Raw genomic sequence first — 25844 nt, forward strand, 5'->3', positions numbered from 1 at the left:
AGTACTGGTTGTGGCAGACTGTGCCTTTTTGCTCCTTTTGTCATCTCTGTGAGAGATAGATTGAAGCTGTGAGGACTGCAGCAGAAAAATGAAAGGAATGTAAATGGATAAAATGAAGTATTTAAAAAATATATGAAATCTTTTAATTATGGTGCTCCAACATCACAAGTTGGGGGGAGTTCTGTGGGTCCACACCCCAAGGCCTTACTAATCATTGTGGACTGCAAGTTGGAGAACACATCCCAGATTCTTTCTGCATGAGAGAAGATGGGGTGCAAATTGGAGAAGGAGGGGAAAAACTAAATCAACCTTGTGTGTGAGCTTCCTGAATGTATGCAAGACAGAGCAACGGATCAATTTCATGGGTCAAGGTTCACAAACCCACAGATGAAACGAGTAGAAATGCAGATTAAGAAGTGCAGTGGGACATCAAACAAGCAGCACTGACAGAAAAAGACCAGTTTGGGAGTGAGAGTGTGGGTAGGTGGGAGGAGATGTTATTAATCTCTGTTGTTTTCCCCATATTGTCATTTCCTCCGCAGCTGGTCCTGGGTTGAGAGGGAAAGAAAAACACAACTGAGGAGATCAGAAATCTAAACAGTGGTCCTGCCAGTGGGCTGGGTGTTCCCCACCACTGACACATCTGTAATAAAACACATTATCTCATTTCATAATGTGTAGCTAATGAAGGTGAAGAGAAGGCCAGGAAGGAGAAACATGCATAGATGAAACACAGCCCTCATGTTAACTAGATCAGTATATTGGACAAGGCATTTACAAAGATTGGAAAGAAAATAATATATATATGGGCTGAGCGTGAAATGAGACTAGATATCATCTTAGATTTTGGATATGGTAATATCACAATATGTCATCAGAGTTGTCTTTTCCTGGTTTTGTTCTAGCTGTTCTGTTATTTACCTTTTACCCACTTTGTCATTATATTCACATTACTGATGATTATTTAGCAAACATTTATTTACAAGGTGGATATATGATTGATGATATGAATTGGAAATTATATTAGGGCTGCAGCTAACCATTACTTTCATTATTGGCTGCTGTTGATAATTTTTCTTGATTGATCTATTAATCAATTACCTTGGTTGGTCTATAAAATGCCAAAATGTCTTCAGGCTCAAGTTGACATCTTTTAAATGTTTTATTTTGTCCACAACAGTCCACCAATCAAATATAATAAGTTTACTGTAATATAAGGCTAAAGAAACCAGAAAATATTCACATTTGAGAATTTGGGAATTTCTTTTCTTTTAAGAAGGTTCACAACGATTAATCGATTATAAAAAAAAAAAAAAAATAGTTGCTATGTAATTTAAGAGTTGACGACTTATCAATGAATTGACTAATAGTTACAGCTCTAAATTATAGTAAAAGTTAGTGCATAACGAGATATATAACCACCAATCCAATGTTTAGTCTAATTACTTCTGAGGTATTTCATCCACCAGTTGGTTTGCTCCTTGTTTGTAGTGCTCTTAAATAGGTCTCAATATTTGGTCTGACAAGAGTAATTCCACAGATTTATTGCCCTGCCTTGGCCCTCGACAGAGAACTCCATCAACCCCTTGTCTACCCTCAGGTCAGGTCACAGGAGCTCGACCTGACATTCTGTGGGTCATGGCACCATTAAAATATACTCCCAACAAGGTTTTGAGGGTTTTCACACCTGACAGTCAGACACTCCTGGAAACCAGTTACTGTGGACTGGAGGGTTTGCTCTCACAAAGACACACACTCACAGACACTTCATGTATGCAAGAATATTCAACACAGACCATCCAGCACTAGGGAAGGATCTTGCTAGATTATATGCTCTACACAGCTGTCATCAGAGCTGCCTCATAATAAAAGCCCCTCAGTTGTTTGGCAGTGTAAACCTTTTAATGTGAAATAGCAGAAGCCCAAAGTACACCTCACTTGAACACCATCAATGCCTCTGCGAGGAGACCAAAAGTGTGCACCCTTATGCCAAGTTGTATGAATCATTGCACTGAGTTTTTGGAAAGAGTGTAGGAAGGTAAAAGGCAAACATCCAGGAGGAGGCTAAGATGGTCAGCTTTTAGCTTAGCTGTTTGGAACTGCTATGACACTTTGAACCACTTTAGATGTGGTTGGATGATCACATGAAAAGGAACACTATATCATCATCATTTGCAGCATTTACACAAACCAGAGAGGCAATCAGGACCAACAGAAGTATGACATTTAAGGAAAACTTTTATAAATGGAGTTTCATGCTTGTACCCAATCAGTTGAGTGCAATGGCACAGTTCAGCTGAGGACAGATATAGTCGTGGTCAGGGCCATAATATCAGGGGTCAGGGCAGTTGTCCCTTAATGTGAAGCTTCATTGATCACAACTAGCATATCTAATGCATGCTATATCGAGCCAGTGCATTATTAGCTCATCGATATATCCTTTTGCCTTCTCATTGGAGAGAGCTCAAGCCTCTTTTAAAGTTGCCCTTCGCTTCAAAGCATACAGATTGGCTCAGGCTCCCAAAGCTCGTCATCAGTGCTGCTAAACTGGTTCGTTCCAAGTCCACTGCTTCCCTCATGCTGCCTGGGGTTTGGCAGGTAAAGAAGCCAGAGTTATGGAAGTCATTAAAATTCCTTGGGAACATGTGGATGCTTGTTTACTTTTCCGCCCAAGCTAGAAGAGTGGAGAGCTGCCAGGACACTGCACTGTCCTTCTCTCAGCAAGATAGAAAAGTGGACAGTGAGAGAGAGGAGGGAGGACCTGATGGAGCACAAGATGATGAAAGACAGATGAAAGGAGGCATGAGTGAAGCAGAGGATGGAGGGAGAGGGCGGAAGTGGTTGAAAGAGGGAAATGGAGGATGGAGGGATGAATGAAGAGTGAGGGAGAGAGCGGAAGGGGAGAGGCAGACACCCTCTACTGGATGGCAAACAAAAAGTCTGACAAATGAACGGTGAGGATTCAGTGAGCCATGCAAGATGAGGATTAGAGATGGATGGATTCACACACTGGCTGGAGGCGAGAGAGGAGTGAAGAGAGACAGGGACACAGAGAATGACAGATATAATTCTGTCCAACTGTCAAGTGAGGTTTACACAAACTTTTAAAATGACACGGAAATACAGAATCATATCATAGGATCCTAGATTCAATTTCAAATAATGTACAGAAAGGCACAGAAAGGCAGTCAAAGGACAATCAGTCTTTAAAAAACGGATATTGACGGCTTGAATCGGAAGACATGCACGACTTGACAATGAGGTGAAATTATTTCTCCAGAGCTTGTAACAAAACAAGACTCACAGGAGCAGCTAATCCGACCATCAGACCATCTCCTCCAGCAGCTCTTTCACTGGTCATTCTATACCTCTGTTAAAGCCATCCACTGTTGTCGGCTGTTAATAAGAGACCTCAGAGCATGGCTCATTTTCTGTGACCAGGTAGTTCCTCCATATGCAGTATGCTCATGCTTAACATCGCCCACCATCTAGCCATAAATCTTCCTTGCATTCATTTTAAATGTGGAAAGATCCCTTCATGCTCGTCTTTAACTAGATCTAAGGGCAGCCTGCTGTGATGGTGGGCGTTATTTCTGATTGTTTAAACAGAGGGAAGACTTGAAAGGGATACTGATGCAGAGTGTAACCTAGGGGAACTGATACTGTAATCTGCTGCTGTAGGTGTGGTAGATGAAAACAGAAATTACCAATCTGTATGAACTGAGTTAAATAGTCACCTCAACTTTGAAGAATCTCCACCTACCATTTTTATCTTTCAGGATCTTAAATGTAGGAAAAACCTGCAATGGGGCTAACTTCAGTGTTTTCGGTCCATCCATCTTTTAATATCTTAGTCCTTATTTATCAAATACACAATGAAAATGGATGAGGAGATCGAAAGGACACCACAGAGGCAAGGGCATGAGTTATGGCGATGGTGCTGTCAGCCCGGTAGGATGAAGAGGGCGAGAGAGAAAGAAGGAGGCTGTGGAATTGTCTGTGCATAACTGCGGTACCGCCTTAAGCAGCTGAAAAATATATCAAAGCGATCTTTCTTACTGTTGATACTCCCCTCTTAGAGGGCCAGGAGATGAAGATTGCAGCAACAGGCCTTCACTGAGGTCACTCTCCATGTCCATGCCTCTTTTCCTTCTTTTTCTTTCTCCTTCTCCCTCTTATTTCCCTGCGTTTGATCTGTCTAATTGAAACTGACACTGTAATGTGGACCCTAGGGGGGTGATCCTTGCATTTACCTGCCTTGCCATCAAATCGGTGACTAATTGAGATGTAACATGAGAACCTGCATTTCCCTCCCACATTAATGTATCTCCCAGAAGGCTGTGGGCTTTGACATATATCCAAGTGTCAGATTACAAGTCTGTGATGCCAATTTAAATCATTAAGTGGAGTTGACATGACATCAGTACCTTGGGTCAGCTGCATGTCTTCATACCGAAGATGTGATGTAGATATGTCTTTGAAAAACTCTAAACAGATTTCTGCTTCAAAGTTCACAGTGTTTGCATGCAAAAGATCAATTTTCCCCTGTCTGTTGCCAAAATCACACCATGTGTTTAAAGTTCCTACAAAAGTGATTAATCAGTCAACAAGCCTTTTAATGCTTAATCCAAGACACAAGCCATTCCCCTTAAGGTCTTTTCTCATTTTTCATGTTTTTTAAACTTTATGACGTCAAAGAGAAAGGCTTGTGCCTAGTTTGAATCATCAATGTCACATTGTTCTTCATTTGTGGGATCATCTTGTGTCTGAAATACCCTGACAGATGGTGGAATTGCCTGAAAAGGAACATCCAACTTTGAACACTCACTCATTCTTAACACAACCACTGTTCAAAACTGTGTGCAACGAGACTACAAAGACAAGAGGCAATGCCTGCAGGTTTTTCACTGCCGAGTTGCCATTTAAAGCATGTATAACCACTTTTGCTTTTGTGGTTGGATGACATGTCATTTTGAGGTCTGGAACCATAGGAAGTGATGGAGAAACACTCTCCTTACTGCTGAGGTGTCCCAGAATCAGTAGTTTTAAAGCAGTGATTGATGAGTTCTTCAATGTTTTAAGCTCCTAGGTTATTCTGTGTGACTGCTTGCATGTAGCACTAATGGTGTCAGCCTCTGTCATACGCAATGTGTAATGGCATGTGGAAATCTAGTCAGTTCTTTCTGGGCTAAAGTGCCCAGAGAGAACTGACTAGATTTCCACATGGCAATCTACACAGTTTAATTTACTCTGCTGATCTATTCATTGTAATCCACTGTGGATAACAGTTTGAGTTTAACAGGTGCAAACGACATGCATTGAAGTTTAACCTTAGATGACTTTGGCCTCAACAAAGTGCTTTTGTCACACAAAGTAATTCCTGATTTATCTCGGATTTGAAATGTAAAATTCCCAGACAAGCGGGCTGGGCCAATTTTATTTGACGCTGATATGCAGTGACACACTGTACTTCCTGGTAACCATTAGCCTGCAGGAGTTTTTCTTGAATTAACGTCTGAGTGATCTTTATCCCAGCAGGGAAATGATCAGACATCTTAGCCTGAAGGTTGAAAAGATAATCCCTCTTGCTTTATGATCCACCATCAGTTGTGTAATCCTTCTTTTGCTTGCTTTGCTCTTGTTCTGCCTTTTTAAAGGTCTTACTGTCTTTCATGGCTTTCAGATATCTTGTCATTAGATCCTTTGGTATGTTCCCTGTCTCTCACAAGTTGACAGTGACACGTGTGATGTTGGTAGAAGCACGCTGCAAGTCAACTATGTCTAGATAAAAGCAAGAATGCATCTGAGACAAAATGAGCAGATGCATACCATGAGTAAGTACTACTGACAAGTTCTAGCTTTCTGCAAGTTCAGAATTGCATTCCTTTTTCCTTTTCCAAACTGAAAAGAGCTTGAAACCAGCTTTGCTGCTAAAAATATAGTTTCAAGCTCTCAGGTGTTACATCAAAACCCCAGTATTTGTTTTATGAACAACTGAGTCCACACAAAAATATGGACATCCCTGTAAGTTGTGAGAGGATGGTCACTTCAGTATGGTCAGTTTCTGTTCTTTTGAGGCAGCATAGCAGCTTTAAGGGAGTAGCAGCTTGCTTCAGCATTCAGCTGTGGCGGTTATCACACAGTTCACCCATGCCTATAAGTTTTCCTTCCTGATTGCATCACAAGGTCTAGGTCTCCGTGGCAACTGTGAGTCATATAGCATGCCTGTTGTCAGGAACAATGCATTGCCACAATGATACACTGCTACTATTTGGATATCCTTTAAGCTCTTCCTGACCGGGAAGGATGGCAGTTTGTGTGTGCACTGGTGTGTGAGTAGGAATAAGAAGGAAACAGCTGGACCCACATGTACAAACACACAGAGAGACGGTCATCCACATCCATACAACTGGGAATGAAGATGAGGTCATTAATACATTTGTGCAGAATCATATTTGGTTCTGTTGTTCAGTTGTACCAGGTGTTGGGGTCTTTTTTGCAAATGTTAAGTGAATGAATGAAAAAGAGTTGAAATTTCATGAGATCATTTATCTTCCTCCACTTTGTCTTTGCTATAACAGCCAAAAGGTGCAATGGTGCCAATGAAAATATCATATGAAACAGCTGGAGCCATCATGTGATAGTGGGAAGATTTTCATTTGATTTGGTATTTGATCTTGGTTCAGAGAAAATAGTAATTTTATAGTAATGTTTGATGCAGTGTCACTTAAGTTTCTCCTGATATAAATAATTCTCTACTTTTGCCTTCTTTAGCTCTTCTCTCAGCATTACATTTGTTGGTCGATAAAGCATGAATGATTATTATACATTTTGCATGGGTTGTAGAAAAACAGAGATGAACAATGGTGATAGGAAGAGAGAATGCAGAGTTTGGCAAGATGAAGAGAAGGTGAAGAAGAATGTAGAGAGCAGAAAGGATGTGAAAGAGTAGATAGGCAGAAGGAGAGGATGAAAGGGCATCTATGAGGCCCAGGCTCTGGACTATTTTTCTCCTCCTTGGTGGTCTAATTATCTGGAGTCCATATAGACCAGTGAAGCCTTACACTATGATTCTGGTGGATATCACTGGTATTTGGCCTTATTCAGGTTCATGTAGAACTCAGCTAATCAGGGGTTCATGAATGAAAGCTCTACGGCAGTATAGCGCTGACATATCTTTGATGTTGAAAGAGAATTTCCTACAGTTGATGAAATGACTCCTCTGAAATGAAGTATGCTTGCTCAGTGGTCAGAGCAATCAGGATGCGGACAATTGCACATGAATGCATGCAACACAAGAGCACACACACACACACACACACACACACACACACACACACACACACACAGTTCAACAGAAAGTTGTGACTTCTGGCTTTGTGCCACTGTCCCCCTGCTGGATCCCACATCCTGACAGGAAGCTTGTCCTTCCTTCACACAAACACGTGTGTGTGTGTGTGTGTTTAAAAAGGGGGAGAAAGGCTCTGAAACTCTGCTGGATGCTCAATCGAACAACCACAAAATAACAGTGATAAGGAGACGGAGATGAAAAAGCATGAATAGAATTAATTACACAGACCACAAATGAGGGGAAATGTTGCCTAAATTGCACCAAGACCTCTTTGTATACAGCTCTGTCCCCATGCTGAGGGCCTGGCATCCCAAAAACGTCACACCAATTATTGTGAACTTTTAACAGAACCAAGATTGTATTTGTGCTAAGCTTTACAAAGCAATTAGGGGGCAATTTAAGATAGCTATTTGATCAGATGTTCATGTCCCGCAAATATAATTCTTCAATGAGTTACACTAGCTAAAAATATTGTGTTTGCTGATTTCCAGACTTTAAAGTTCTCACTTTGGTGCTATGATGTAGATGTGAACTCGGGGTACGGTCAGTACAGCCTAGCATCCCTGTGTTGGATGTGGTTAAATGTTAAAGTGGTGCAGGCTTGAAACTATCTGTTAGAGACTAACTACATCTCAGTCATAAATAACTGTAATTAGTTTCTTTCTCTTTTGTTTGTGTTGTCAGCTGACATTATTTTTCTGATTTCCGCTACCAATTAACAAATGTATTCTTGAATAACTGATTACTCATTAACCCAAAGTGGCAAAGTGCATGTTTAGGTTAAAACCAAAATATATTCAATTTATCGTGATATAAAACAAGAAAAAACAGAAATAAGAACAGTGGAAAATTAATTTTGGGTATGCATTTTTTCTTGATAAATTATTATTATTGTAAAAATAGTAAAAAATTCTTTTTTTTCTTTCGAACAATGTATTGTTTTATTGACTAAGTGTGTCAATTCAACTTTTCAAAATGTAAGGGTTTCCTTTAAATAAATACTAGATATTTTTTGGCAACAAGTGCCATGATTTGTCACCAATTGGCACAATACACGCACTTGTACTTTTGATTACTACTACAGGAACCAGTTAACTGGACTTCTTTCCTCTTCAAAGCTGAAATTCTTTTATCTTCTGCCATGTTTGCTAGACTGCAATGCTCTGTGAATGAACTGTTGACGAGGCGAGGAAGAACCCCATGAGCCAGTGCAGCAAGATGCCTGACCTTCTGGATGTCATCAGCATCAGTTGCTGCCACTTTCTTTTCTATGATGGACGCTTTGTATGGATTTGTGTCGCAACCCCCAAGGCTTGAGCCTGACAGATCCGGAAACATAGAGGGACTCGCTCACACACATACACACTGCAGAGGCTCTTTTTCACTCTGTTCTGAAAGCATGTCATTGAGTGGTCAGATGTGATAGAAGGGGTCAAAGCACAAAGGAGCGACAGTGACTCACTGAGAAGAACTCTGCTTGTTTCTTTTCCTGTCACGGTAGAGACATGCTGAGACTTTCTTTCAGATAAAACAAAATCTTGTCTAAACCCCTTGCTGAAATTCCAGTAAGTCAAGACCACCCAATTGATCTTCACCCCACATGGATCCAAGCTGTACTCCAGAAAGTCTTGCCCAGAGACCAGCTTTTGGGACTTTAATACAACTGTTGATGCTGTTACTCTTATCAGTTTTCCAAAAAGCTTCTAAATTTGTGTTGTTGATTAATCAACCAATTGTACTTTTAGATCCTGGATGACTGTTGAGTTATTTAGTCATTTCCATGGTCTGCTAATACTGGTGTCTTGTCGGGTACATGGTGTCACTATTCAGCAGCGTCCTTATTACTTCATATTACTATGGAGCTCTTTGCTGTCAGGTGCACTTTACACTGCACCACTATAACACCACATATTGACAAAGGCAGTAGGCAATGGTGATCTTGGTTGAGTTCTAAGATAGTTGCCATAGTGCTGTGACCTTACAAACACTAAAAAACATGTACAGATAATCTCTGATCATGTGTAAGGCCTTTCGTGGCTCTGTGAATGTTCACTACCCCTGTTTCAGCCAGTCTCAACCTAGACGTCTCATCAAGATAAGTAACAGTTGTTATGGCGAGGAAGTAACTGAGTGGGAAGAGGGCAACATTAGTAACTTAATGCTTCAAATGCCTATAGGTGAAAAGTAGCATATAGTAGGTGTTCCATCATGTAACAAGACTACGAGTCAATAGCCATGCTTGGTCTCTGCTCTCTGTGAGATAGTTATGCACAGTGGTGGTTTGAGAAAAATGCTAACAGCCTCACAATGACAATGGTACCACATTGTTGTTAACCAAGTACAATGTATACCACATTACTTTAGTGTGTTAGTATGTCAGCATTTGCTAATTAGCACAAAACAGAAAGTACAGCTGGGGCTGATGGGAATGTAGTGTTTTTGCTATAGACCTATTACTAAGTATACATTTTCACACTTGATTAAATGTAAGTTATTACGAATCATCATGAGGGGGAAATTATTGTTTGAACTAATTTTTATGACAGTCCATCCAATAGTTATTTGGATATAGTACACTCTGAGCCACAAATGTCTAGTTTAGTTTAGTTTATTTATTTAAAAAGGGACAGTGTACATTCATGAACATTTCAAATTAAAATGTAAATGCACCTGAATTAGCTAAAATAGCTAGTTTTCATCCGTTGTCCCTTGGCATGTCAACTTAAAGGTGGCACTAGAGGAAAAGTCAAGGGACCACCAAAGTCAGTAGGAACCATAAATGTCTGTGTTAGATTGTATGGCAATCCATCCAATAGGTGTTGAGAGATTTCAATCTGGACCAAAATGAGAGGCCAACCAACAGCAGTCTGTTGATTGGCCCTTCATTGACATCCCAAGAGCCACGTTATAGCATGGCTAAATATTCAGCTGTAGTGGTATATTCTATACATTTTTTTAAATGTAAAATGTCTGCTGGAGAAACAATTATTTCTATTGTGGTCAAACCTGGTTAAGAACTGCCTTATTCATACAGCAACAGTGAAATACATGTGTTTTTTTCATCTTCCAAAATAAGTGCCCATAGTTTAACCCATAACCTTTCACCAGGCACAGCAAAGTCGCACATTTTATCTGGACAGGATGGCCTTTCCAAAACGCAGAAGAAAATACCAAGAGTCCAAGTGGTCAGAGGTTTCTTCACCTAACAAAACATCTAAATGCCAGCATCCTCTCAATGTGCGGATGTGGGCGTTTTCAATGTTGATTAAACTTGGAAGTTGCTAAGCCTCAATAACTGGCTTTCACTTTGATACAAAGCTGCTTGTCTATTATTGGTTTGTTCCCTTTACTGTTTCTGGAGCTCAAAGGTGAAATGAAAAGGCCTTTTGGTCGGACTGGTGTTCTGTGTGGTCGGTTGTGTTCAGGGTCTGACCTGTGTGGTGTGATGAAGTAGGTCCATGGAATACTGATGGGATGAGATTATTTCACAATTACTGTCTGTTTGGGAAAGTCAAGTCAAGTCAGAGCTCAATTAAAAAAAAACTTAAATTAGAATAAAAAGGAATAAAAAGAGTAAAAGTAAAAGCCAAGGATTCTCACCTAGATGGGACTGAATGCCAAGGAGAAAAGATGGGTTTCTTAAAGTGCTCAACAGACTATGCAGCTCTAACCTGGAAAGGTAGGCTGTTCCACATCTTTGGGGCTGCCACTGAGAAGGCTCTGTCCCCACGAGTAGAGAGTCTGGACTGAGTTACTGCCAGGAGCAGCTGGTTTGTCGACCTAAGTGCTCTGGAAGTACTGTGAGGCTGTATAAGCTGAACTGGATCCTAAAATTAACAGGCAGCCAGTGCAAAGATGCAAGGACAGGACTGATGTAGGCATGCCGTTTCTTTCCAGTCAGCAGGCGGGCAGCTACATTTTGGACCACCTGTAAACGGTGCAGTGCTGACTGGTTGAGACCAACAAACAAAGAGTTACAGTAGTCTAAGTGTGAAGTAACAAAGGTGTGAATAACTTTCTCAAAATCATTTCTGGGGAGATAAGCCTTTACTTTTGCTAATAGTCTTATCTGGAAGAAGCTCGTTTTGACAATAGAGCTTATCTGCTTATCGAAGCTAAAGTCACTGTCCAAAATAACAGCAAGGTTCCTTGCAAAAGCGTGACAGTGAGACTTCAGGGTGCCAATGGCGCTGTCATAGCCATCTAAGAGATTTTGTTGGCCTGAATAAAATAATCTCAGTTTTTAGGCTTTAAATGTGTTGTTTTTAGGTTTGTTACAAAATTTGAGGCTGGATTTAGGAATACAAAGCATGGTTAGGCTTTATCACACTAGGACTGTTGTGGGGAGGCATGAGTGCTTACTTTTTTGATGCGCGTGATACATAGAGAGCATTCATAAAGTGAAATATGCTGCTGCAGAATTCCATGTGATGTCCTGTACTGCTGCCTTCATCTCACTTTTAGCTTTTGCCTCACTGTCTTGGTTTCTCGCTCTTTTCTGCTGGGGTGGGGTCAAGACATACACACTGTTTGTTTGGAGTTGCCATAGAAACCCATGTGAGTGTGTGACTATTGGTGAGCTCATGGCCCTGTGTGTGTGTGTGTGTATGTGTGGGTGTGATGGGGCTGCAGTTCTGCTTCATGCATAATGACCTCATCCAGACACAGACCCTGACATATCGAATCTGACTGCTTCCTCGGATTGTATAATTGATAGTCCCAAACACACACCAGATCTCTGGCCGACGCCCCCTCAGTGTTGCACGTCTGTGCTTGACCACAGACTAGTCACGGGGCTCAGCAACAATAGTAAAACAACAGGAACAATGCATGATTACTTGATCATTTGATTTCATATTATGCGTAAATGTGGAATTAGATTTGTTTGACTGGAATTCTGGTATCAGCCGTCTCTAAAAAAAAGGGGAAACAGAGTTCATGAACTTTCAGTGAACCCTCGAACTTTAGAGCTCTTCGTGTATTGTATGTTTTGTATTTCAATGTTTTATGTTGTTGCAAAACTACTCCCACCCCCACCTTATCACCCGGGGTCAAACACTTGACGTTCCTCAGCTGCTAATCTTGGATAGTGTGAAAATGTGGAACATAGCCCATCTGTTGATGTGTATTTATTATAGCTGAGAGTCAAGTCAGTGGTAAGAAATCCTTTCCACGTGGAAAAGAGTGCTGCTTTCTCCGAGGGGGGAAAAAATCTGCTTCAATTCACAAAGACTGTTGGAAGATATCTTTTCCCCCAAAGCATAAATGTACACAGTTATTAAAGGCCCAATTATTGATCTACCATGTGACTGTGGTCTTCCACGAAAAGTCCCATAGTCACTGTAAAAAGAGCACATTCAGAAACACTGCCACATTGCAGTTGCACTCTGCTAAATAAAGCAGGGGGGAAAATCGGTTACATTTGAACAATAATGTTTGGCCAACATTGGCCCGTCACAGTTATATTCATAATATAATATATAATATATCACTATTGGCATATTTCATTAGATATGCACATATCATATATGTATGTATATATATATATATATCTTTGCCACAAGTGTTTATAACCACATTTAGCGAATCTTTGCAAAAATGTGTGTTTCTATGTATATATGAAGAACATTCGCTTTATCAGTGTTTTTACTCCGTAATATTGGCATTGGCTCCAAAAGTCCAGTATCAGTCAGGATTTTAACATATGACCAGCAGTCCAATTACATGCAACTCAAGTCTGATGAATAGTAGATCTTTCATATTGGAATAAATAAATAACTGACTTGATCATTTCTCCGACTATATTCCCATCTGAAAGGTTGTTTCAGGCAACTCAAGCAGCATAGCACAGAAATCTCTCAAAGCTGGAGGGATAATTTGCCTATCAATTCCCACATGTCAGTTCAGGCAAAGTGTGTGCTCACATGGGCACAGATTGTTGTAGCGAGATTAGCATGGAAACCATTTGCCTGGCTTGAAAATGAACTGCAAAGCTTTACGGCACCACAATCTAGCTTCCTTAAAGTTGCTGCAGCCACATATTATTCCCCAACATACAAATTAATTTTCCTCCCAAAATGAAATATTCGCTGTTGTAATAGCGACACTGTCTTCCTCTGTGCGTCACTGCACAGCTTTTGCCCCTGAGACTTCAAAAATAACTCCGCTATCTGTTGGAAATCCAGGACAGGAATGTATTCTTACCCTCAGCTGCAGGGACTCTGTATGAGCTACTGCAGCACAGATATCTCTCCATGGATCTTGTAAATATGAAAAAAGGTTATGAAAGGTCCCTCTGCACAACTTCCATAGTCACAGCCAAAGAGATACTGCAGATTTGGTTCGTGAAAACTGGATCTTGATTTTAATGGCATGAATTGTCATACATGACTATACTGACAGGTAGAATGATTGAGTTAACACATTTTATAAATAAGACAGTTTCCATACAGCTCCATATCATGATTCAGGTGAGAGCAACTGCATACCTGTACAGTGCTTTCACAGTATAAGAAATGTGAACATGTGAGGTAGCAGACTTGCTTTAAGGATTACATCAAGTTGATTTTAATGATGTGAAGTGACTGATCAGCAAAGGAAAAATATTGTTTGGAGTTAACAAGAACTGCTATAAGAGTCTGTAACACTAAATCTTGTTTTCCCTGTGAACAAAGCAGCTCAGCCAGGTGTGTTCATCAGTGGGTGAGCTCTGATGATAAAGAGACTTACTCAGCCCCAGTTTGTGATATGAATCTTCACAAAAAGTGTTTTGGTTTATGGAACCGTCAGAGTATAATTAAAGAATAAAACAGAGGAGTCAACATTGATACCTGTAAGAGCTTTGAGAAAATGTAAAGGAATTCACACCCAAGTGCATTCGGCATACAGCTCTATTGTAAAACTATATTGTGTTGTGTAGCCATGAAGCAGTAAGGGCTGTTCAGCTGTTTATCCTCTGCCCGATGTACAACCGGCGTCTGGTAGTTAGGACATACGGTAGCAGTTAGCAGCTGTGACTCCCGGAGATGAATTGTTTTTGTTTGCATGGTTGAAGCAACAGGGGCTTGTTAAACTGTGTCTGTGGCTCTGTCATTACCAGCTATAATTATACGCCGATTAGCAGGATCGCTGTGTGTGTGTGTCTACAGTATGTTTGCATGTGGTATTTATACATTTAACTTATGTAATCAGTTTTAAATTGTCTTAAATTGCAGTAATATCAATGTCAGAATCAGTTTACTTAGTTGACCAATTAACTCAGACTTTACAGTAATAAAAGACTTTGCTCTGCAACATATTAGTGACATTGACAGTGACATGACAACAGTGCCCAGTAATTGAAACTTACAACAGAGACACTTTTTTTACTCAGTCAAATGCAGGCATTTTCCATATCATGATATACATTTTGAAAAATATTTTAAAAAAGGTTTTATCATCATTTTCTCACTTATTTCATCTTTGTGCAAGAACTCCATGCTTCCTAAACCATTTAATAACCATTTAGGAAAGACCAGCATGACCATCACAGCTCTAATTGCCTACTGAAAACCTTCATAGCCCTGAGTGTCACCATAGATGTATGGCTCATAGCTCAAATATATTGTCTGGTGCTGTATATTGTGTCTTTATTGGCACACACACACACACACACACACACACACACACACACAGAGACTTAGAGTAGAACATGTATACCCACAGGAACACACTCTCCAGATTTGAAGGTCGTTGGATGCTTTCATGCACGCTCAGCGACTTTCAGTGCCAAAGATAAAAGTGGGCAACCACCTTCTTTCATAGCTTTGATTCAGAGGAACCGGTGCGTGGGATGTGAAGCAGCAAAGTACTTTTTTGGTCTCCTGAAAGTTTGTGTGAATTGCAGTACTTTGGCTTTCATGTCATTCAGAAGTCCTGACTGCCAAGTTTGGACTTTGAAATAGATGTTCAAAAATGTAACATCTGCTTTGAACTTCTAAGGTGAGATTGAACGGTCCCACACTCATTTACAGTTGTAGCTTGCTGCTGCTTCAAGCTGTATCCGGCCATTTCGGAATAAAACCTGACAGGAAATTTCTTTTGACATGTGCTAAATTTGGTCCCACTGGCTTTTTCCCCACTCTGACCTCTGCAGGTCAACGTGGACTCGAAAAAATGTTTGATGTCTTACCTTAGAATATCCCCTCTTCTCCATCTTTTCTACATCCATTTTTGAATCTCCATTTACATTTTATACAGTAGACTAAACTCATTAATGGATCAAGTGTCAACATAAAATCTCACTGAACATAAAGATATGAAAAACTGAGGAAATTATATAGTAAACTATTCTTTCTGATTATCTATTGTATGACATTCTGTTGTCAACAGGGAGTAGAAAAGGTGTGTGTGTGTGTACAGTATGTCGTTATCTGATATGCAATCCAACAGGAGGCTATGGGAGTGACAGCAGTGCACAGGTATGGTAGGCTCTGTTAAGAATAGGCCTCACTATGCGATATAGAGGACAGATAAAGACAGTACAGTGCACCTGAATGAACACTGGCTGGAAACCTGATTCCTGCACTTCATGACAGGTATTGTTGTCACTTAGTTTCAATACCATTCCTACATGTTTTTTCACATAAGCCGAGGCATGGAATGTTGTAAAGTGAAAGCTTTGGCCAGTTGTGAGAACTTAACGTAAATAAAGCTTTTACTGAATCTTACCTCATTTTTTTAACAGGAAGTAAAATGACTCAATTATGCATTCATGACAATTTAAACAGAAGCTAATCTAAGTCAATTTAGTGAACTGTTGTGTCCACAAGAAAGATAAGAAAAGGCTAGCTTGATTTAGTTACCTGGATACCAAATATCACCTGTAGTTAAGTGACGTGATGATCTGTGAAATGTTGTCCATGGATGACCTGGGCTGATGGTTGAAAACACCAATGTAGTCTATATAGAAAATCTGATATTCTCTCAAATTGGGCTCAAAATATCACATGCACATGTAGGTTTTAATAAATGTATATGCGGAAATGTCCCTGTTAAACTAAAAGTATAAAACTAAAACTGTCAGAAGTGAAATTCAACAAGATGAAAGTGAGTAGAAATGAACTGGTTATTATTATCATCTGTTTTCATTGTTATTTTCAGTTTGACCTGCTCTAAATTTCCCACAGACAAACAAAGTAGTTCCTAAGCAATCTGTCAACCAAGTGCTTTTCGTTCAACTTGACCTAGAATAGCACATTTGACCGAGGTGATGACTGGGCGGTAACTTCCTATTGTCACTTCCAGGGGTCGTTTCATCTCCATCAACAGAGGAAATGAGGGAGAAATGATTCATTTACAAATACACACTGTGTTTCTTTGCTCGCCCTCCTCTGTCTCTGGAGAAGTCTGTTAACTCTCAACCTGAGCCATGAGGCAGCAGCAGACGCCCCTGGTCATGCTTAAATGCATCCTTGTAATGGTGTGTTAACATGCATGTACTCTTTGCCTATATATGTGTTTTGCCTCTTTATGCTAAGTAACACAACAGCTCAGACAGTAACAGCTCTGTTTGCTCTGATCGCTCCAGGAAGTGAATCTGAATGCGTCTCAGTGCGTTAAACATTAGCTTCTCTCTAAACGCCTCTTCAGCTCTCAAATGTGGATTAGTGGCTACTTAGGATCACTCCCATACAAGCGTAAAACTAGACAGGCTGTTAAGAGCCGGATAAACAGCGGAGTGACAGCTTTACAGGTTTTCTGTGTGTGTAGGTGTGTTTGTGTTTGTGTGTCTATACTAAGTGATGGGACCTAAGGCTTTTTTTTCCAAAAAAAATGATCAGAGTCACAGGTGGCTACATTGCAACACCCACTATCACCATAAAAGCTGATGACAAGAACACAAAGAAACTGTGGTTGTTTTCATTACATCTGCTTCTCTTTTATTCATAAACATAAAAGGGACACAGGTATTTGTTCCACCTGCTGTTGCTGTACTTTTGGACAATTGGTGATGAAGATAGTTCAACTTGTATTCTGCTCATTTTTCTAATGGATGGGATGAGAGTGATGGGACAGTTCAAACAATGCACAGAATTGTAAACCTCCTCCAACCCCTGCGTGATTTTCTGTGTGTACCTAAACACATCAATTTTATTTAATTATTTTTATCCTTGCAGGGCAGCCTTGTTCATTGATGTTATTTAATTATTTTTGTATCCATACTGATCTTGTTTGCAAGTGTATCAATTAGCTCTTGTCTTACAGTATTGAATATTTTTGGATTTTGGACTGTTGGTCACACAAAGCAAGACATTTGATTACATCAGACTTTGCTTCAGAAAACTGCAATGTGCTGTTTAAAGACACAATGATTAATCGAGAAAATGAATGTCAGATAAATTGGTAATGCAGATAATTATTAGTTGCATTATCATTTAATCTGCAGATGATTTTCTTAATTAATCAATTCATCGTTTTGATAGTTCTCAGTATAGTATGACATGACCATTGTACATTTTTAGAGCTCAAGATGACATCCTCAAATCATATTCAATTTTCTATCACGTACGACTGATGTAACTTTCAAATTTGAAAAGCTGCAACTGGCATGTTTCCTTTAAAAAACACTAAAAAATATTATTCATAAAATATTTGATGTAATCTCAACCGGACTATAACATTTTAAATAAAGTTAAAAATAAAAAAATATATATCTGGCAGTAAAGTTTAGCAGCAGTGTGACATCATTCAGCGACTCACCAATCAAAGACTTACAATTGTGCTTTCCTGGTATGTTACATTTTAAACATGAATGAAAAACTTTAATATGTTATGTTGTAAAATAGTGTTTGGCCTTCTGTTGAGCTTCAAACTCTTGGATCTTTGACTCTAACCAGCCTTCCTGGATTGTATATCATTGTTGCAATATGCCCCCAAAAATGCAGCCCCGTTGCATTTTTCTTAAGACAGTGCTGTTTCTGCTCTAAATTCCTATGAACATTTGAAGTTGCAGTCTTCCTTGGAAAACTTCTCAATGTGCTTGTCCTAAATCTCTCCTCTACGTTGACTCACAATGCAAAGTGGTGTCATATATAAACGGACAAGCTGTCACTAAGAGTTATTTTGGAGGCCGCCGTGTGGCTCTATACTGTTCACCAGGGATCAACTTGACCTCTCTGTCATGTGGGAAAATGGCGTTTGAAGCAAAAGTAGTCAAAACAAAAAAACGTCTCTTATGTCAGTGGGATTGCAGCACAACCATTAACTGGACGGGTTGTATTTTCTCAAGCATTACTACATCTGTCAGTGTCCCACTGTGGGGTCTCTATGCTGGTCGGCCATTTTTTTTCTGTTCTTGGGGGGGAAAAGTACAGAGCTCCCAATAATGAGCTCAAGTGTTTGTGCATTCCTGTAAAGTTAGCATCAGTGAATGTGCTCCTTTGCTCTGCTCCTGTTACTGCTTGCTATTTGGTGGGAAACGTTGATAGCAGTAAATAGATAGCAGCATGAATTTAGCCCAGCAGACGCTCAGGTCTTCCTCTCCATTGTGTTTTGTTTTTGTCCGCAGCTTATCACAGGGGTCAAGGAGGGGTGACGTCAGCAGAAGTATGGGATTACTTAAGAGCACGGTATTAATCATCATGCATGATAACAGTTGTCTGGTTGGCAGAGTATCTAGCACGCATTTTACCGCCTGGGTTTAGTCTAACCCTGCCTGTATTGTGTCACATGAGTCAACTTAAAGAAATAACAGTCATTTTGCTTTCTACAACGCCATAATTAGGTATCGTTGAGAGACAAGCCTACAGTTATCAGTGAGACATCGCTGCTTGGACACTGTCCTGGGACTCTTCCAGTTTGATGGGTTGTTTCTGCTTTGACCATCCTTCCCACTCATCATGTAGCCAAAACAAAGAGCGAGTTGAATCTCCAAGGTTTCTGACTTTATTATCTACCAATGTTTAACAGTTGTGTAAATTCCCAGTAAAAGACAGGAGGGTTTTGTAATACTGATCCACAAGATTCACTCTCCAGATGTTTTATTTGGTTGTAGTTATGGGTCATGCAGCAATGAGTCAATAATCATAGACTAATCTCATAATTGTACATGAACAGCAGGTGATAGAGCATAGTTGTGTTGCATTTCTTGTGTTGCATATCTTTAGTGGAACATGTCTTCATATTATGACCAGTGCATGGGATCTGTCCTGCATTAAGTGACAGCACGCAGCATTATGCAGGAAGCTCTGTTTCCCTGAGTCAGGCCTGGTAGTGGCAGCTGGGGATTGTGTGTGTGTGTGTGTGTGTGTGTGTGTGTGTGTGTGTGTGTGTGTGTGTGTGCATGCAGAGGGGAGTTTGGTCTGCTGACTGATGCACCAACATCCCGAAGGAGGGGGTGGTGGTGGTGGTACGAGGTGGAGGGGGACCAGACTCCTTTCTATGCCAACCTGCACTTGGCATATTCACTGCACTGCGGATAAGAATACTGTGTGCAGAGCGAGGGCTGGCCAATACACAAACACTAAAATATCTTACCAATCACATTTAATCATTTTAGTGTCAGTATATAACATTTTATTTTATTTATCACTATTCCACAGCAATGACAGTATTGAAAGGAAATGAGCAACCTTAAAGTCGCCAAAGCAAACATGAGACATGAGACTTTATTCAGTTATTTACAGTACAGTTTATTGTGTAGGGTGTGCCATGTCAAATCTGCAGGTTTTGATTCCCGTAAATCAGTTATTCTGCAGATTTTAGTGATCATCTTCATCCTTCATTCAGATTGGAGAGACTAAACAGTGAAATCTGCCGTTGGCATTTGGCTAGACTGAAAATAGACTCATCAGATGCGCTAAAACTGTTTTTTTCCCCCACTTTCAGCACAAAGACAAATAAGCAAATGTTTAGTGAACTGAAAAAGGTTTACTTCAAAGTCCCCAGTGTGAAATAAACAGTCTCTCCAGCTACTTCATACAGAGAGGAGGCGTTTTCTGTAAGCAGTTCATGCATTTTGTAAGCATTGCTTCTAATGTAATTTCATAGACCAGCAGCAAGTAATTCCCTAAGAGGGCATTATTTGTGTTGAAGACACAGTTTGTTGGAAGAGACGGTATTGTTGATCATGTGGTGACAGCAGGGTGATACCTCTTGTTTATTGGTACAAACCAGCTGCAGCTCCCTTGAGCAAACGCTACACTGATTTCCTCCACAGCCATGTGATGCTGTTTCAAGGGATCATCCTGTTTTACATTCCCTTCAGTACCCTGTGTGTGTGTGTGTGTGTGTCTGTGTGTCTGTGTCTGTGTGTCTGTGTGTGTGTGTGTCTGTGTGTCTGTGTGTCTGTGTCTGTGTGTCTGTGTTTGTGTGTCTGTGTGTGTGTGTGTGTGTGTGTACATTTGATTCAGACCTCATCAGCACTGTCAGTTTCATCACTACACAGCTGATGTTTCTCCTCTGTAAAGATTGTGTGTGTGTGTGTGTGTGTGTGTGTGCGTGCAGAGGGGAGTGACAACAACAAAAGGTCATTGTACTGATGTAGATGACAGCCAGGTAAAGATAATTGACTGTGCAAGTGTATGTATATGACTAAGAGGCACACTACACATACCTGAACACTTAGAATAATCCTGTGTGTCTTCACTCACTCATTCTCATCAACATTATGTCATACATACTTGGCTAATTATTTTTTTCTTCTTGCCTGAACTCGTACACTGTTGTCTAGCTTGAACAAGTAGAGAGCATCACCACTTTGCACTACAGCATTGAAAACATCATACCCAAACAGCTGATTTGAACTGATTAGCAGGTTTGCAAAAAACAATGCTTGCTCTTGTGTGAGAATTGTCATGTTGGCACGTTTTCAACTTCAGAGCAGATCATCAGATAGGTTGGGCTTGGCGTCTGTTGCGACCAAGTTGTAACATTTTCTTTTTTAGGAGCCTAAACAAAAACACTGATGATCTCAGGTGATGACAGTCAGCACACACCGCTGTTTGTTGTCGCCCAAAAGATCTCGGCCAACAACCTTTGGCACTAAAACCTGCTGCTCTACTTGCATGAGTTGGAAGTTACATTTTATGACAGGAGTCTCAAGTCATAAATGAGATAGTGACATACTTTTACAAGACAGTTCAAAGTTAAAAATGAATGCTACTAAAAGTGTCATTCAGACACCACTTGCACTAAGCCAAAAAAAACAGTAACAATATCCACGACAATTTAGGCATTTAGTTGTGTTTAAATTATGTTCACTTTAGGTTGACTGTTTAAAAAACATTATGCAATGCACCTTTAAGTAAAGATATCACTTGTATTAAATCTAAACAAATCTGAACATGTAACAAAGCAATCGCACAAAGTGTGATCATATAAAAAAGTGATCCAAATGTAAATATGCACAGGAGTTAAGGTGTAAAATTAAACAGCATGACTCATGACATAGCTGACATCTTGCTGGCAATCTGCCTTGTTTTTTTGACTTGTGTATTGGACCATATCCAAATATTACAAGTGACTATGTGTTGGTGGTCCTGCCATGATGAAGCAACAGGTAGTAGAGTAGAGTAAGGGACCTTCCCACGCAGGTACAAACTTCCTGTTTCTGTTCTCATTATACATTATACTAAAGTGTCCTCAAAGATCAAATTTGTTTGTTATTTTGTTTTTATTTTTACTTCTAAAATCACTTAATCATCAGCTATTGCTTGAAGGCCAGTGGACAATCCAAAAAAATAGATTAGGCTGAACATTAATTCACTTTTATCGGTTGTCGGTGGTATTGTATTCTGACAACATGATCATATTATTTTATTTTTGTCTATATTAATGTTTTTTATGAAAATGCACAATTGGTTTTGGTCATTTCAGGAGTCTGATTTGTTGAAATGGAACAACCATTAATGTGATCATTTCTTATGTGATTTTTTGCATATTTCTTATGTAATCCTATATATTATCATAAAAATAGTTGTATTGACATAGTAACATTGGTTAACCCTTATCACTCAGCCTTAGTCATGAGTCATACTAACAGTTCACCATTAATGTGTCAGAGAGTAAAGTAACTGATTAACAAACACTGTAACTGTATGAAGCTGGTCAGTAGAGAATAGAATAAACAGAATAAAAATGGGGGTGGAAGGCCTGGTTAAAGCTCAGAGTAAAACTCAAGATTGCACAGTCAGTGGTTTGTTTCAGGCAAGACACTGAATTGCAAGCAGCTGTTATTTGGCTGACCCTGACCCTTGACTTGGGATGGGAAGGAGAATAATTAAATCATGATTTGTCTGTTTTGAAAATCTGAGTGTCTGTCCTCTGTCTTTTGGAGGCTGTTGATTGTTCATTCGGATGGGCCGAGGTGGCAGTAAAGGCCACACGGTTTATGCTACAGCAGGTTGTGTGGCTGCAGTTACAGACATCCAGCCGGACTCATAAACACTGACCTTTACAGTCGCCTGTAGGGGGTGATTGGGGAATCAGGGGGTGTGAATGAGAGACATAAAGAGAAAGAGAGAGAGAGAGGGAGAGAGAGGATTGTGGAATGTGGGAGAGAGACCAGAAAGTGAATGGATCAAAGAAAAAAAAAGAGACAAGAAAAAAAGACTACACAGAGAGAAAAAGAGAGAGAGAGAGAGAGAGAGCACAGGCGGGGGAGGAGGAGGGGTGATTAGTGTGTAAGCCTGAGCTCTGATTGGTCTAGTAGCCTGTATGTGTGTGTTTGCCTGGATCTGTGTGTGTCTCTATGTGTGTGTGTGTGTGTGTGTGTATATGCTTGGAGCCAGTGGGCGGGGGATTAAGCCTGTATCACGTGGTTCCTTTAGCTTCTTTTCCACACAAACACACCCTCATTCACTGAGGGTATACAGACACACACACACACACACTCAGATCCTCTCACATACACACACGCTCACAGCTGTTGATACTTCTCCCGCTGATGAACGCTGGGGAGCAGAGCCCGCAGGAATCTAGGAGAAAGCATATCTGCTGTTTGCCTGCAGCTCAACCAAAGAGCATCTATATGGAATATCTAGACAGACAAGTGGACTGGCTGGTTTTTTACTGATCACTGCTTTGGTACTCGCATTCTAACGCTCGTATCCCGCTCTTTTTTTTTTCTTGTCTTTCTGGCTCTGGAATTCAGTGTTGGAATTTTAGCACAGACAGTGAGCAACAGAGGAAAAATAGAGACATGTGTTTTGCCTCAGTTGCCTACTACTACTGCCTGTTATCTCCCATTCACTGACCAAGGAGGAAATACAAGGTTGGTTGGGCTTGGTTTATTTGTTTATATGCTGGTATCTTGTGCCAATACACCTGGGTAGCCATTTGGAATATATTGTTCAGGGATTTCATTCCTCTGGGATATATTCTTCTGAGGTAATCCAGTCCCTTTCATTTCTATAAAAAGAATCAAACTTGTCTTCTTTTTTTGTGTTCAAACCAGCTGCCGGTTACCATCCCTAAAACTGATTTGTATTTTTAGGGGAATTCCTTGTTGGGCGCTCACACTCTTCTGCACTATGAACACACTTGGCAGTAACAGTGCCGTGAGTGTGAGCACTAGTGAAGATTAGCTCTGGTTATTATCTCTAATGTGTACAACAGTAGAGCTTGTATGTGAAGGAAGACAGAGAATTAAAGGGTCACTGCAGCAACAAGAATCAACCTTCAGCATACTTTTTTTTTTTTTTTAAACATACATAATTAACTGAGAAAGAATGCTTTAGAGATTGCAACACAAAAGATTTCACCGTTTGTGTTGCAATGTGCAACCGAAACAAATTCTGGACTCGAATTGGGGTTGCTAAAGGAACCCACTCTTCCAACTTCAACCAGACGCTGCCATGTGTCCATCACAGATTGGTGACACGGTGACTGGCACGTCGGTGGGCTCTGAAGAAGAGTTTCCCCGGCTCATAGTAAAGCTGCTGCTGGAGAATCTGTAAGCTGCTGAGACTTTGGCTCACGCACCGTCCTCCAGTTACACTGCAAGATCTGTCACACAGGCATGTTTAGACAAGGAACACGCCCACCCCTCTGTTTGAGTGTGTATGTCTGTGCATGTGTGTGTTGCTTTACAGGGTTTACACTACTGGTCAGTGTGTGCGTATTTGTGTGTGAGTGTGGATATAATTAGCCAACATACAGATTCTTTCCTGGTATTGTTGCTGCTGGGGTTGTAACACAACCCAAAAGGCTGTTTGTTTATTTTTAGGGGTGGCAGCTAGTAGATACACAAGCAGCCATGCTTTGAAGCTTCCCCCAGGCACAATAAAGGTGAGCGAGTGGGTGGTTGTGTGGTGGTGTTGCAGAGCGTCTTGTCTGGGGTTGTTTGTTGATGCATGTGTGCACTGTATAAGACTTTAATCAGCATTAGGGTGAGTTTGTTTTTCTTCAGTTTGCATGTGACAGGCATCTAGAACAAAATGTTTAGTGGCAGAAAATGAAATCAAGTCATTGAGAGAATGATGGGCAGAGAGAGATAGAGCTGGAGATGGAGCCAAAGTATAGCAAGACAGAGAGATTAGTAGACCTAGGTTTCCAGATTAGCTGCCTGTCATCAGATGAAGATGGAGAGTTGTGTGTTGTATGAGCGGCTGGCTTTCATCCAGCTCCAAATGTCAGAGGAGCACTTGCCATCATGGGTAAGCTCACGTAATGGAGACAGAAGATGGAAGTCATTCTTTCAGACTCAATTTTTTTTTAAAAAGGATGTGTGAGTGCAGTCATGCATCAGTGTGGCTTCACTGAGGTCTCGCATGACATAAAATGTTTGTTATTAAATATGTAATGTGCCTCCCCACAAGTGCAGAGAGCACTTTAACACAAATAAAACAGCTAAATTTAATTAGTCTTGTCATGTAGTTAGTTACGTATTTAATATTAATTAGAGACAACTGATATGAGCCATTGCCTAACATTTGTCATTTTAATTGAAAGCAATGTTGGCTCGAAGAATAAGCCAAAATTTCAGTTGCACACTCAAATAGTTTTTCACATTAACTCCCTAACTCACTCCATGTAATGTAACAGAACGTTCACACTTTAGATCCCAGCTGTGTTATAAGCAAGCAGCGCTGCAACACTAGCAGGCAGAGGTGGACAAAGCTAACACAGCAGAGTTGATGGGCTTTATTTTTTTCCAATACTGTCTGGACATCCCTAAAATCTTTACCCCTCATGCATTAAGAGCCCATTGTTGTGTGGAAACGAAGGCCCCTGATCCACACAACTCTTCATGTAACTCCTAGATACCAAAAAAAATGTTAAGCAGTCTTTGGTTTATTGCACTCTTTAAATTTTATAGATGAGAGTTTTCACGGACGGCCTCCCCCAAGATGAAGACGGCTTATGTCTGTAGAGCTGCTGAAAATGAGCAGGAGGGGGGCAGGTCGCTAAAGGTCATGGGGTAAGAGGTTGTGGTCACCTTGCCTCGGGGCTGCGGTCACAGTCTAGCACTCTTCAATAAACACAGCCAGACCTGTCTATCTGCTACAAATGA

The 25844-nt window shown here is 40.4% G+C and overlaps 1 protein-coding gene across 3 annotated transcripts in view; it reads left to right on the top strand.

Annotated features, from left to right (window-relative positions):
* add3a (adducin 3 (gamma) a) overlaps positions 1 to 25844 on the top strand; it is a 73432-nt gene that overhangs the window by 8519 nt on the left and 39069 nt on the right. For 2 of the 3 annotated variants that reach the window (XM_053330675.1, XM_053330689.1), the window contains exon 1: positions 23209 to 23603. The exons of the other annotated variant lie outside the window; for it this stretch is intronic. The gene's annotated coding sequence lies outside the window, so the exon portion shown is untranslated. Of the gene's footprint in view, positions 1 to 23208; positions 23604 to 25844 lie in introns of those variants that run through there. 3 annotated transcript variants of the gene reach the window in all.

Source organism: Scomber japonicus, chromosome 2 (assembly GCF_027409825.1).
Source record: "Scomber japonicus isolate fScoJap1 chromosome 2, fScoJap1.pri, whole genome shotgun sequence".
NCBI lineage: Eukaryota > Metazoa > Chordata > Actinopteri > Scombriformes > Scombridae > Scomber > Scomber japonicus.